This window comes from Taeniopygia guttata, chromosome Z (assembly GCF_048771995.1).
Source record: "Taeniopygia guttata chromosome Z, bTaeGut7.mat, whole genome shotgun sequence".
NCBI classification, from domain to species: Eukaryota; Metazoa; Chordata; class Aves; order Passeriformes; family Estrildidae; genus Taeniopygia; species Taeniopygia guttata.
In genome coordinates, this window is record NC_133063.1 from 59,630,214 (window position 1) to 59,644,958 (window position 14,745).

General features: G+C 38.8%; 1 long non-coding RNA gene across 3 annotated transcripts in view; it reads right to left on the reverse strand.

Annotated features, from left to right (window-relative positions):
- Positions 1–5,961: 5,961 nt before the first annotated feature.
- Positions 5,962–14,745, reverse strand: part of LOC121468181 (uncharacterized) — a 54,805-nt gene continuing 46,021 nt past the window's right edge. For all 3 annotated transcript variants that reach the window (XR_012053130.1, XR_012053129.1, XR_005978219.2), the window contains exon 4: positions 5,962–6,792. This is a non-coding gene — a long non-coding RNA (uncharacterized lncRNA). The remainder of the gene's footprint in view (positions 6,793–14,745) is intronic.

The window sequence follows — 14,745 nt, forward strand, 5'->3', positions numbered from 1 at the left end:
CACCCAAGCACAATCTCCCCTTGTTGAAGCAGCCACTGCTGGCTCACCCACCCGAGCCATCTGGACCTGCAGCCCTCTGCTTCTCTGAATCCCGTGGCTCTAGGAACTCATCTGCATGCCCTTCCCCTGACAATTAATTTCTTTCTGCCATCCACTGCTTTTCAGGCTGTAAATCAAGGATTACTATTGCTCTCTGTGAAGCATTTTAGGAAGCAAGCTGGATTAGGCAGTCTACAGATTGAGGTGAAATCATCTATTTTGTTGTCTTAAGAAGTGTTTGACAGGCAGCTACTACATTCTGTACTAAGGGAACAGCTGATGAAAAGGAAGATGTTATAAACATACACACAATACACAAGTTTCTTGAAAAGCTGGTATTTAGAAGGGTTAATTCACAGCTATGTAAGACATCATTATTTATTTCCTTATATTATTTTCTTATTTTATGTACTTGAGATTTGCAAAGAGGAAATAAAAAAATGGCAGCTTCTCAATTTTGGTTAAATATTGGCAAAATTCCTGTTTCTAAAGGTGATTATTATATGCAGGTGTTTTTCTACAGTCAAAGTTCAGAGCAGATAGTGCAGAGCAAATCCCTTTCAATACAAGAAAAGGAAATAAAGATGAAGGGACAAGATAATAGGAAGTGGCAAAAAGACTTGCTAGAACTTGCTAGAGACTTCTTGTTTCTTCTTGCCAAAGGTTAAAGACACAGGTTTATCATCACAAAGCACTGAAATCCTCTTAGCAGCCTTGGGGGGTGACAGCAATAAAATTGGAGCTCAGCTTGTCATCTTGCCATTAGTTCTTTTTTTTTTTTTTTTTTTTTTTTAGGTGCATTGGTCAAAAAGCTACTTTATCCTGGTTTCCTGCAGGTCTGTGGGTTTTGTGTCCTAAGTGCTCCACCAACTACCAAAGCAAACCTGCTTCCCCCAGGCTTGTGTGCATCCTCATCAGTTCAGAGCACACACAGTGCTTGGTCCAAGCTGGCCCTGGCACAGGTTGGTGCACACCAGCCAGCGTGGTGCTGGAACCTCACTGCTCTGCTAACCAGCTGCTGCCAACTGCTCAAGGGCACTTTTGTTTTAATTCCTAGATGAATCACTAATTTTGTTCTCTATTCTACCTGGATACCAACTTCCATAAAAATGATAAGAATTTATATTTAGGACTTCTCCTCCTCTGCCATGTGATGCTGCAACTAAACTTACTAGGCAGAACCTGGCAGGAAGATGGACAGAATGTGTTAACAAGATTCCCAAGGCCTTGTTCTGGCAGGAGGCCATGGTGCCACTTGGATGGCATCACTGTCTCGTGTTAATTTTAATTCTCCCTGAGGAGATCTGATGTTCCAGCAGTTGTATTCTCCCAGTACAATCAGAGTATATGGGAGGGAAAGAAATTAGAGGATCTTGGTTTGTGCAGCAAAGCAAGATATTGGAAGCCATATCTGGCTGTATTGCTGGATCTAAAAAATTACTTGCATTTTAAAAAATATGTAGGAAGACTTTACTCCCACACTGCAGTCCAACTCCTGCCTATTAATTTTAAACGTACAGGATCCCCTCAACCAAGCCGCCATTTGCACAGACACTAGCAAATATACCTGAAGGGCATTTCTCAGCCCAGATGACCTGAATATCAAAAGCTACATCTATTCTAGGAAAACTTCCCTCTTCTGGAACACTGATGGATGACCCAGCCCCATCTCTTTGCAGTATTGGCAAGGGACCTAGTCAGCCATGAACTCTGCAAAGAGAACCAGAATGTGTGCCGTGGCTGGGAGGTACATTACTTCTCAGCTAGATGTCCAGAGCTGGGATTTGAGTCTCTCTGCAGGAACGCAGTGTAGCATAAAACCTGGGGACACTATGTGCTTCCTTAGATTGGCAGTTTGACCACTCTTTCCTCTTACCACCCTTGATATAATACAAACATTTTCTGACTTGACACCTCTTTCTCATCCAGAAAACAGCAGGGACTGCCCCTAAGCCTGTGCTTTGGCTGTACCTTGACACCATTTCAGACTTTCACATGTTACATAAATAAAAAAGCGTAGTAACATTATATGTTGCTAGTGAAAGAAAAGCATCTGCATGGAGAGCACGGACTCAAACCCCACATCCAGCTTTGAAACCCAATGATATAGCTGTGCCTTGTTCAATCCCAAGCAGCATCACTTTTCTGGCATTGACAAGAAAGAGGTTGTTTGCCGAAGTCGGATGGCAAAGTGGGCTAAACCTTGATGAAAGGCAAGGCAGACTCCCTGCTGATCCCTTTTGGTTACAGTCACGGAAAATCTGCTAAGTAAATTGCCAGCAACATGGGCATTTGTTCCTTTGGTCTTTCCCAAGAACCAGTTCATATGTGACAAAGCATCAGGAAGCAGACAGGGATATTCCCCTGCCACATGGGAGTCAGCACAACATGTATCCAGACTGCTTGCCACTTATTTGCAGTTTGAGAATACATAGCAATCCTGGCTGCTGTGTACTTGATCTTCTTCCAGGAATATTTACAGAGTAACAGATCGCCAGTGAGCTTGAAACACAAATTTCAGCCATTTATTTTCTGAGACTGATGGCCTCCTGGAATTTATATCCAAAACAAATCCAGCCAGTAAACTGGACAGAAGTATATAATGTCATGTAAGTGATTTGCACACAACCTCCACAAAAGCCCAGAATGGGTTTCTCATTTACTCAGAGGGAAAGTTCATTAAATGTTCCATTTCCTATTAGTAGTACCCTTACAGGTGATTTTCACTTACAGTCTTAGGCTCCCTGTTAGGCTGTTGGCTAGTGCATAACAAGCCCTGAATAGTTTAGAACACTCATTTGAAGCCACAGCTGCAGAAGTGAGTGAGAGATGGCAGCCTGATAGGATCACAGAGATCTCTCGCATATCGTTATGCTATTTTCCTTGAAATTAAAATAAGGAGTCATCCTAGTTAATAAGCTTTAGAGTCAAACTTTCCTTTAGCCACAATGAAAGAACACTGCCATTAATCAGCTACGCATGTAACCACCACTGAAACTCTGGAAATTAGAGCTGAAATAAGAAGCAATCCTTATCTGAGTGCAGCTGTATTTTGCTTTCCTGCAATGTAAATGCATTTTTTACAAATATGTTCCTGTATAATCCAAGTTTTGCTTGTAAGAACTTCCTTCTGAAGTAATCAAACTTACATTCAAGGCAGATTTAAAAGGCTCCCAGAACACAAGCTAGGCAAATTCAAGCAAGACAAAAGCAGAAAGTATATGCATCATGTAAAATGATTTAAGGAAATGAAACAAGCTGTGCTAGAAAAGCTATGACTAAGCAAGCTTTGTCTTCTAAGGACATTTATGTGCTGCTCTATAACCTTCTCCTCAGTTTCAGTGAAATAAACCCAATTCCTTCCATACTCCTCATCTGCCTAGTCCTCCACACCATGAAGGACAGCAGGTGGTGTATCCCAGACAGCCAGTGCTGGAAGCAATATATGAGTGGAACTCTGCTCACCATTCCCTCCATAAAGTAGTCATTTGATACTCTCTACCACCCAGGATCTGATTTTCAGAAATGTTGTAGCACTGCCCTTGACTTTTCCGATGTCTCCATTTTTACTGCTCTTTCTTGAAAACTGCAAACAGTAATTGAAATGGGAGAGGAAGAAATGCCAATTAAAATAGACAGGCAGATGATCAATAAGAGTGAAAACATCTTCCTCCATTCAAAGATCTGGTTAAAACTGAGCAAAAGACTGGTTATTTATGAGACAGGACAGGATAAACACTCCCTGAGGTAAGAGACATTTTCTCAAACAACAAGAAGAATAAGATCAGTGCTACTGCTTTGCTTATTATTTTATGGGCTGTATGTTGACCCTTCTTGTTTTCCTTTCCTTGACCTGGAAAACTGAAATTATGATTATAGGATCATTCAAGGACTTTGAATGTAATGTAGCTTTTGAGGTTAGTGGGGAAGGAAGGAGGGTTATTTCCATGTCTTGAACAGATAGCAGATGATGGATTTTCATTCATATGCCTGGTTACCTTACAATGAATTTCTTATGTCTATTTGCAGTCTTACAAGTACTTGCAGCTTTTGCAGTGCTAAGCTAAAGATGGGCCACAAGTATTGCACTCCTGAGAAATAGCCCCTGTGATATTTAGCAGTCAGAATAGTTGCATTGTCAGGCATGCTCTGTAGGGAAGTGATAGGCACATAACAAGCTGTCTGTCGGGCTGTTATATGCCACAGATTAGTTGCCATGCCTCAGTCAAAATAACAAAGTACAAAATACTTCTCTCTTTACTGAAAATAAAGCACATCATAATAAAATACTGACTTCTCTCCATTCTTACATTAGAAAACATTATATGTTTTTCTTAGGAAACTTAACCATCTAATAAAACAAATTATTTCTGCAGTATCTTATGGCTATAATTATTTTTAAGTTGCATCAATTAAGGATATCACTTATATCTCTTCCATCATGATAAAAATTACCACAGATGAATACTACCCATTCACTTTTAACGACTTCATGGCTAGGAGAATTTCATCAGTGTCACCTCATGCTGTAATTTGCATTTGGATATATTTCACCTGAAACAGGTCTAAAATCATGAGTCACTAGGCAAGTCCTCTTCATATTCTGGGGGTCTGTCTATTTCAGTACACATATACAGGATGATACTAGTAGGCATACAACTGTAACAGAGAGATAGCTAACCCCTTTTCAGATTCTATGAAAATGGTATCTCCTAATTCAGCCTCAGAAACACACACTATTCTGCACCTCCTGTCCAGATTTTTAGAAAATTTAATTGTGTAATCAATCTGTGGGTAGAATTCTCAAAGGTTGTTTTGAGATGTTTGGATGTAAACAAAATATTTGCAGCTTTAAAAATACTGTTTACACTAAAAAGTTCCTTTAAAAAGTCCAAAACTTTCTCTTAAACTCATAGAAACACAGGCATTTTGCCTCTTTTGGTACATTGTACCTGATCAGTCAGAAATTGTAAGAAAAGTTAAATGACTTTTTCACAAGCAAGCAAAATTCCAAAACAAAACCAACCACAACAAAATCCAGAGGACACTTTTAAGTTCACTAAATCCATTCTGTATGTAAGTTGTGAGCCACTTTTTAACTAATCAAGAATAAAAGTCTTTCAAAGTTTTTAAGTCATTATTGTGATACAGTTTTCCTGTATATTCTCCTGTTCACTTTCTGTGCAAATATACCACAAATACTTTTGTTGTATAATTTGAAGAATACAATACTATAATGAATACTTGCTTTAGGCATTTTAAGGTAATCATCACTTCTTACCTACTGAGTAATTTTCCAGGTTATTAAAAGGTGAGAGTCACCAAGGAGTGCCTTGCAAAAACATGAATTTTCTGTCATTGGTGGAAAGCCCTGTCACAGTGGCAACACCTGTCAGAGTTGCAGCTGAGGTAATTGAGCACATAGGTGAAGAGAGGTCTGTGAAAAGAGGGAGAACTTCTTTTTGCATGTCAATTACTACAGCTAGAAAAAAACTTGACTGAGCTTGCAAAGCCCATATCCTTCAGGTCAGAATTTAGGAACTAAATTAAATTCTAAGTGCTTAACAAATATGAAGAAGATGCTGCCTAGTGAGTAGAAAAGGTTAATATTCTCACTGGTCTTATCCTCACATTTGATGGAAGTAAAAAGGAACAGCCCCAACACAAGGGATAATTCACAGCTCTGGTTCCTGCTAGGTCTTTCACCCACATCTTCTTCCTAGGACGAAGTCTGAATTCAGTGGAGTTCACTCACCATCCCAGTTCACTGGAAATTCACCCACCATCCAGTCTAAAGCTGAATTAATATCTGAGTCTGCTATTATCTGCATCTACCCATATTCTAGCAGGACTGTGTCTTCTTGTTAAAATTGGATTTCCACTTAGTTTTATGCATCTATTTTATTAAGCGTTGTTGCAAACTTGCAGTGAACAGTGAGCATGAACCACAACAACCACTTAGTAAAAACAAGCAATCTTTAAATGACAAAAGTACATGTTAAAATTACTTCATGTGTGGAAATTTTTTGAGGCTAGCCTGACTTTTCACACACTCAAAGCTTAACTACACAATGACATACTTGGGTAAAGTAACTAGAGACCTCGAAGATTCCACCTAGAAGTGGGAGTCTCTCTGCCGCTTAACCAAACTATTCTTCAAAGAGTTGGGAAGGCAAATAGAAGACATTAAAGTGTTGAGGTGAGATGCAGGCCCGCAGTTTTCAATGTCAATTTTCATTCTATCTGAGGTCTTCAAAATGGGGATGAAGTGATTAGTTTTTCTCAGATTCACTGGCTCTTGTTTTTTCTGATTTTTGATTGGGTTTGAGTTTTTCAGTATGTGGTTGCTTTTGGTTTGGTTTGGTTTTTTTGTTCTTTTTTTCCCCCCCTCAGAAATACATAGACTAGAGAGTATAGAAAACCCTTAAAACATGCCTAAGTCTTCAGATTAGTTTTACTTAGTGATGAGATGTTTGACTCAAGAACACGAGTGCTTACTCAAGCACATCAGATTCACCATCCCCTAGAAATGAAAACAGCCAGTGATGGATTATGCTTCTTCAAAATAAAATCTCAGTAAAAGAATATATCTTCTGCTACCATTTATTTACCAGCTCCTGTGTTTTTGTTTCTGATGATGATGTGACAATGGAAAGCACATAAAATCCAAGCAGAACTGCTTCTTCAAAGCTTCCTGTTGTGATGACATAAAATTCTCCCTGGTTTGTAGGATGAAACTGGAAGTTGTTAATGCTGTAGGTAAAAGAAAAAGAGGCATGAATTCCAGATAATGTGAAAAGAAGCCTATGAAATATTTAGTCCAAAATGAAAAGTTTCATACTGATAGACAAGTATTAAAGGATTGATCACAGTTCAATGGTCAAAAGAAAGAAAAATCTGACATTTTATAAATGATACTCAAGCACATCTCCAGCCCAAAAATCTGTCATGTACACTATAAGATCACAGCAAAAATCTTTGAACGGTATTTATATTAGTTTATATTAGTCTCCATGAACTGGCAGCCTTACCAACAAATAGTTGCATCTTTCTGCCATTCTGTGGGATTTGTGTAAGCAATAGCAATGCATTGGGAAGAGCTCCTGAGGGGCAATGCAAAGGGTGTAACTTTTTCCCCAGTGTAAGAGGTACTTGCAGCATGATTAGAAAGACATTCTCCAGAATACCTGGTTTTCAGTTCACTAAGAACAGGAAAACGAGAGAAGTTGCTGTCCTGTATTAGGCAGAGAGGGTTGGAAAGTGCAGCATTTCAGGAACATAGTTTGATGATGTGAAATTTCACAACAGGCACAGATCCAATTTAAAAGTGATCATCCACTGGGACAAAAAAAAATCAATTTGACGTTTACCAGCTGCACCGTAAAATTGACTGTTATTGGGACAGTTCACTTTAACAAAGCTAACCATCAACAGATTGCTGTATCTGAAGGCCCTGGTACAGACAGTAGTGTGCTTTTGTTGTATTCTTTTAAATACAATACATTTTAAATACAATGAAGTTTAAAGTAGCATAATAAGCATGCATTTTGAATAAATGTTAGTGCAGAGAACAGTGGATGACTTCTTCTCATGACAAACTAAGTTATCTTAAACATTATATGTAATTTAATTCTATTGGTTTCTCCTCTTAAAAAATAAATGTAACTAAAATCAAGTGTGAAATTATGGCAACTTACATTAAAACTTACCTATATTGTGGTTTAGGAACATACTTAACAGTAACATTCAGACAGTGAATAGTTATTACCAATATTTTAAAGAAAGCAGAAAAAAAATGAAACCAAGAAAAAGCCACTGGAGTTAGAACCAGTGTGCTGGCTGATTCATCTTCCTCAGAAAGTGCAGAAAGATTGGGGTTTTTTCATTTTATTTTGTTCAGCACAATGTCAATGAGGCATTCTCTTGAGCCAGAGAAACTTCAAGTTAAAAGGAAACTATATTTCTGCAAAACATGATGTGGGAGTCAGGAATCTACTAAATCCACCATCTGAAAGAATGTAGATTCTATTCTAGCAAATGTTCAAAGCAATAAATTATTTATGACTTCTAGAAAGAAATTAGAGACCTGAAGATGAGTTAAAAAGAGTATTTAATTAATTCAGTTCTACAATGTTTCCTCTATTTACAAAATTGTTCTGCTTTAAATGCAGAAACAAAATAACCTGTTAAAAGAGACCTTGATGTGCAAAGAAATATTGAATGGCTCAGGTGACAATGCACTACAGAACCCATCTAGAGGGTCTTCACAGCTATCCTGGGAAAATGGAGGGCTACAGTTTTGAAACCATGGATGGAAAAATATCACATTTGCCTTCAATAAAAACATGCTTCTAAAAAGAATAGGGGTAAATGTATTGAGATGACAGGTAGAAAGGTATGTATACTGGCGGAATAGCAAAGAGAAAGTGAAAGAATTTACCCCTCCGGTAAATGATACAGGAAAACATGTTTGGTGGCAAGGCTGCATAGCTATGCATAGACCTGCCTAAACACTTGGTTAACATTACAATGTTCCTCTTAGTATTACAGCTGAGAAAGAATGAGTTTTTCTTTGACTTCTTTAACCTTTCCTATCTTAGAAGTAAAAAGCTGTGTGACAGCATACTGTAATTTTGATGCAGAGCAGTCTGACACATAAATCCCACAAGACAAGATAAGATTCAAAACGTTTGGAGACATGGGCAGCTCATCTGTGCTCAAAGCTGTCCAGCATCATTTTCTCCCAGTGTGGACTTCAGCCTTCCACCTCTCAGCCAATGAGTGTGACTTGCCTTATGTTCTTTACAACAAATACCAAGTTGCATATTCCATGCCCCATGCTGTGGGTGTAGGCATATTATGCCTATCACCCTTAAGTAATTTATTAGTTACCTCACCCATCAGAAGAAGAGACAGATGCAGAGTGTGATTAAGTAAACTGGTGCTCATTTGGCAATAGTTACAAATTTGCATCTCTAAACATTCAACTAACATGATGATGAATGCAGGGAAAGAGTTTGTGAATATTCCATATTTTACCACTTAAAAAATACATACAATGTAATACTGCTTTTACTATAGCTATAACCGTTGTCAAAATGGATGAAAAATTCCTAAGCCTCCACTGTCAACACACCATAGGAAAACAAAACTGGCAAATATGACTTCCCTTAGGAAAGCTTCAGTGTCATTTATTTGCTTTAGTAAAATTAACAAAAGATTTAATCAAGCAGACTTTAAAAGTAAACAGATCACAAATAGGCAGCTTCTGTTCCTTGTTAAGCTGAATGTATTTTCGTTGCTCCATTCAGATGACAAGCAGCTTTGATTTTCCCATGATAAGCAAATGACCATCTCTTGGAAAAGAGCACAGTTTTAAAGATGAATAGCTCACACACATATCTGATCTACTTTGAATTGATTCTGTGTGATTTCTTCAAAGTAAATTTAAAGCTGAGAAAATACTAAGGTGACCTAATTGTACAAGGCAGAAGTAATATTGATTAGCAAAGTCTCAGCAAAGTCAGAGATGTTAAATAAAATACTTTGAGCCTCTTCAGCCTATTTGAAAGAGTGAACTGAGTCACCCTGATAGAAGCAGAGAATTTTCAACACAGTTGAAACAGAATTGATGGAACATCTCTGTGTTTTGAATGTGGGTGGAGTTATCTTCAATCTGTATTTAACTTTAATGCATTAAGATGATCTCTCATTCATACTTATCAAGAAAAAGAATGTAGCTGTCAGTCAGAAATCCCCAGAACAACAGGGAGAAAGCTGATAAAAACCAGATATTTCCCTTAAAACTAAATAAGGAACAATGGTAGCACACTCAGAATGGCTCTGAAAGGATGAGGCTTCTAAGGCATACATCAAAAATCCAAATTATTTTCCTAATAAACAACACTTCATGCCATGTGAATTCTAAGTTTTATTAAGCAGTGACTTAGTACAAATAAAACTGATTTGTGGAGAGTTACATAAACATCCTACTACAATTATCTATCACTATTTCTAGCAATGAGGACATTGCGTAACATTCACTAATATCCTTCATTTTACTTAGAAAATGCTGTTTCCTGCATCCTTCCTAGCAATATAGCACAGGGTTAGTACATCAAGACAGTTTGGACTTTGAAAATGCTTTATAATCTAAATTTTTATTTCATGCAGACACTAGATATTGTTTAGGGGGGGAAAGAAAGAGAGCCCATCCTTTCTAGACTGTTTTGCTCACAAATTCTTCTTCTCTTCAAACCTTCTCTGTTTTGTCAAGTTGTAGAAAGACATTGTATATTCTCTCCTTTGTTCACTTTGCTGAGCAGACAGTTCTGTGTCCTGACCAACCTGCTTCTGCACGGATGTCCAGGCTCTAGCAGCTCTACCATATTTAAGTTCAGGAAATTATTTCCTCCATGATTGATTTAAAACAGACTTAAACAGCACATATTTGTCCGTTACTGACAGCCTCTCCTTTCTATTGGTCAACACTGCTGTCAGTTCCCCTCTCCACCAAGATTATTTGCTACCCTTAATTTTACTCCCCTCTTCTATTTCTCTTCAAGATAATGCAATTTTGTTTTCAGTCTTTCTTCTCTTGTATTCTGCTCCATAAGCATGCACCAGTGCTGTCACAATTTCATTTCCCATGCCACTGAATACCTTCTTTAATTTCATCAGCGGCTTTTTTCCCATCTCTTCTCTATATGTTTGAAGCATCCTTTCCACCTGCACTCTTCTCTGTCTCTTCAAGTCTTATTTCCCTTCATGGTTAGTAGAATGTTTTATCTGTTACAAAGCATCGCAAACACTCAAGCTGCCATATAAATTACACAATGTACCAATGAAAATAAAGGAAAGAAAATTTTCACTGCAGGATGAATAGTCACTGCTCAGCTGCCAGAGCTTTCCTTGTTCTTTTAGAGCTGTCGCAAATGCTGACTCCCATTTATATCCACTTGATTGACCTGCTGGCACTGCCAAAATGGTCTAATGTGGTTTAGACATAAATCTGAGTCAGGCCATACTTCTCTGCAGTGCAATGCTCTCTCTGAACAGAGTCCTATTCAAGGGGCTTGCAGTATGTGATCAGTGAGAGGGTTATCCACCAAAAGAGTGGAGCTGTGCCTCTGTGTTGTACTAGGTGTTGTGTGGATAGGATGGCTGTGTCTGGTCTGGCCCAAGAGCTGTGTTCCCCTGCATGTTCCTCTGATCCTCATCTTGGAGATGGAAAAATCTCTATGGTAGTTGGTACTGACAGGTACCAATCACAGCTCCCTAACAGATGGATTTTTTTTGTTTTCTAACTTACAGCTCGCTACCATAGAGAATTATCCCTTGCCCCTGCCTCTCCCTCTCAACCCTTAATATTTCATCAAGCAAAAGATCTCCCACATCCATTCTTCCAGTGTCTTGCAGCAAGGCCTTCTCACACTGTAGCAACACAACAGGCTTGGGCAGGTTGAAAGACTTCAGCAGATAGAGCCACTAACACCTCAAAACATGACTAACAGGACCCCAGCTAAAGAGTACATGGCTCAGACCGATAAAACCATGCTTGGGATTTATATTCTCTTTGAAATGTATCCAAAAAACTCTCAAAAGAAAACATGCTATACAAAAATAGTACATGTTTTGCTATGCAAAAATGGTATGCTCTACTTCCTATTTTAATGCTATTGGAAATCATCCCAGCTCAATAATTAATCTCACAGGGTATAGATAATGGGAAGAACTCTTAACCATAAGATTCCTTGTGAGGCCAGCTTTTCAGGGTGCAGAAAAGACTTACACGTTTGAATGTGAAATAAGGGTCTCCACAGCTGAGATGTCCAGTGCTCTAGGTCTAACAGTCCCAGGGAGTCCAGAAAAGAAATACTGGAATACTTTTCTGAGCCTTGTGTTTGGTGTGCCCTTCTCATTGGCATGCAGTGCTATGCCTTAGCCTTTCCTAATTAAAGCTCCTTTCCCAGACCTGTTTTCTTTCTATGCAGTCACTTCATATCTACCTGAATCTGAATCCTGTTTACTTAGTTCTACAATAAAATGTATCCACTGTATCTTAAAGTGTGTGTCATCATAGCACAAAGGGGGAATTGCCATGGTTTTACCACAGGGGGCAAAATTCTTTCACAAGGAATAATGTTTTCTTTCCTTTTTCTCCTTCTTCTTCCTTTTTTTTCCTTTTTTTTTTTTCCTTTTCTTTTTCTGCTGCATAAAGGTAGAATATTATTAGGAGCATGCAGATTTATGGGATATACATAATCTATTTTTTACCTCTTGAGAGACCTCTTAAAGTTGCCATGATTATTAAGAACTAGAGGCCATATAGCCCACTATTCTGAAAATGCTTCTCTTTCACACCTACTGTTGTCCTTTTCAGAACACTTTGTGAATTCTAAAAATAGACAGAAATAAATGTCACAAGAATAAAGGCTTAGGAATTTATCTATCAGTGCAGTAAAGCTTGCTGCCAGTATTTGTTTGTAATTTGACTCTGCATTTCACTATTATATTCACATCCTTACTTCTGATCCATAAAAAATTATTCTAAATAATACTTAGAGCAACTGCATAAACTCCAGAGTATATCCAGCCGTTCTTGTGAAGCTGTAGTTACTGAGATTATCACTGTAGTTACTTTTGCTCTGGGACAGGCACAGCCCTTGCAGCTTTACCAGAGCTGTTTGGATGTGGGCTGTTACTTGAACTCTAAACTGCTAGTCCACCACTCAGGTGAAGCCGTGAGCATTAACATTTCTTTCTCCTTTCAATCTGAAGTCAAAGAGATTAGTTAACACCCAACAGGGAGTGAGTGTGAATTAACCTGGCTGCCTTGCCCCCAAATGGATTAGGCTCACTCACAAGATCTGCTGTAGAGACTATGAAGACGGTCTCTCCCCTTCTGCGCTCTGCCTTTTAGCACTCATCTTAGCTCGTATCTCCATGTGATTTGCATAGACCCCATCTGTTGTCTAGACAGTACCTAGGAACTCAGATCTGTCCAGCAGAGTGGTCTCTCTCCTAGCCCTTGTCTTCCAGAAAGTCTCAGAAAGTGGAAAGGTTGAGTGTTAAATGAGTGTCTATGCCATACACGGCTAAGGAGTTAGAAATCTGGGTTGTCTGTAAGCTGTGTTTATGAAGGTGAATAAACTAGGCAGTATTATCACAAAGTCACGCTGAGGTTTTTATAACCTCATAAAATCACTGCAAAATATGACTTTACCATAAGACCGTAAAAGTGCCTAGATTCCGCATTCATCAGACAGTAAACTAAGACTTCCACAGGGTTCAAGGTAGCTTCCCAGACTTTTCGTGTTTAAAATTAATAGCACCTCAACACTAAGTTGCATTCAAACATAGCAGTGCTCTGGAAGGACCATATTTCTGTCAAGGGAGACAATAATATCTATGTGCCTGTCTAAACCACACAGGGGAACACAGCGCAGAGATTTTCAAAACAGCTTTAGGCATAATAACTGTAAGGAGAGACATGCAGTCACTTCAGCACCTTAGGTCAAGCACAGAAAATACCTTGTGTCCGGAATTGCTTTTGATAACTGCATTGGTATTTTTTTCCTCAGCTCTGAACTGCTTGCACAGTGTCCATTGCACTGGGTAGACTACAAGCATATCTTGCAGTCATGAACTGCTGCTGAGTGTGGACATTTTAGTGAAGATAGATGTGCCCCCTCCTTTTAAGAGTGTGTTCCCATAGCAGGCACACTATCAACAATGACACCAAATTCCATGAGTTGTGGCAGTCACAGCTATCACAAGCCTGTCCCCCATGATAATCCCCTGGTGATGCCACACTTTGGCTCATTGCTGTTCTGCTGGGTTACATAGATTATATTTACACCAATAGATTCAGACTTAGATTTGTGCTGAACCAGCCCAAGTTCAAGAGTTCTGAATTTCCATCTGCCATGGCTGAAATGGAGGGCTCTGACGGAGTCAAAAGGAGGATATCTACTGCTCCTATCAAGATTTGCTTACCTGCTGCTCTTACCAGAGTTTGCTTATCTGATGGAACCAGAGGAAGTGTTGATTACAGCTATTTGAGAACTATGCTGTCTTGCAAAGAGGTTAGATGCCACTCTGAATTATCTCAGCTAGATCCTGAAAGCTACCCCACACCCCACTGATATCAGCATCCTTAAATTCATCCTAGTATTCCGTCTAGTGGGAATGCAGCAAGTTACATGCTGATGTTATCAATGAAGTAGACATTAATAATGCAGGGATTTTAGTTGGAATAAACATATCTTTATTTCCACAACATGCTTAATTCCCTGGGTTTTTTAGGCTTAAATTTTTACTAAGGCTCAGCCCCTAAAGAGTAAGAAATCTAAAAAAGATAAATCTCTGAATCTCCTTTTGTGCTTCACAAAGTATAGGGACCGCTCCATCAATCTATTACTGAGGAACAGCTAGCAGGACTACAGCCCCACTGCTGCTCAGGTGGAAGAGTGTGGCAACATCAGGTGTTAAGTAAAAGATTTTTTTCTCTCTCTCTTCAAGGAAAAATCTGTGCCTGATTGCTCATGAGTAAGTACCATCTGTCCTTACCCCCACTCTAATGCCATAGCTTCGTGCTGTGTCAAATAGAGCACTGCTCAGTTGCCTGTTCACAGCAAGAGTATCAATATCATTAAAAGGTCTGCAATGGCCTTTTAAGCTCAACACCAGACTGACAAACTATAC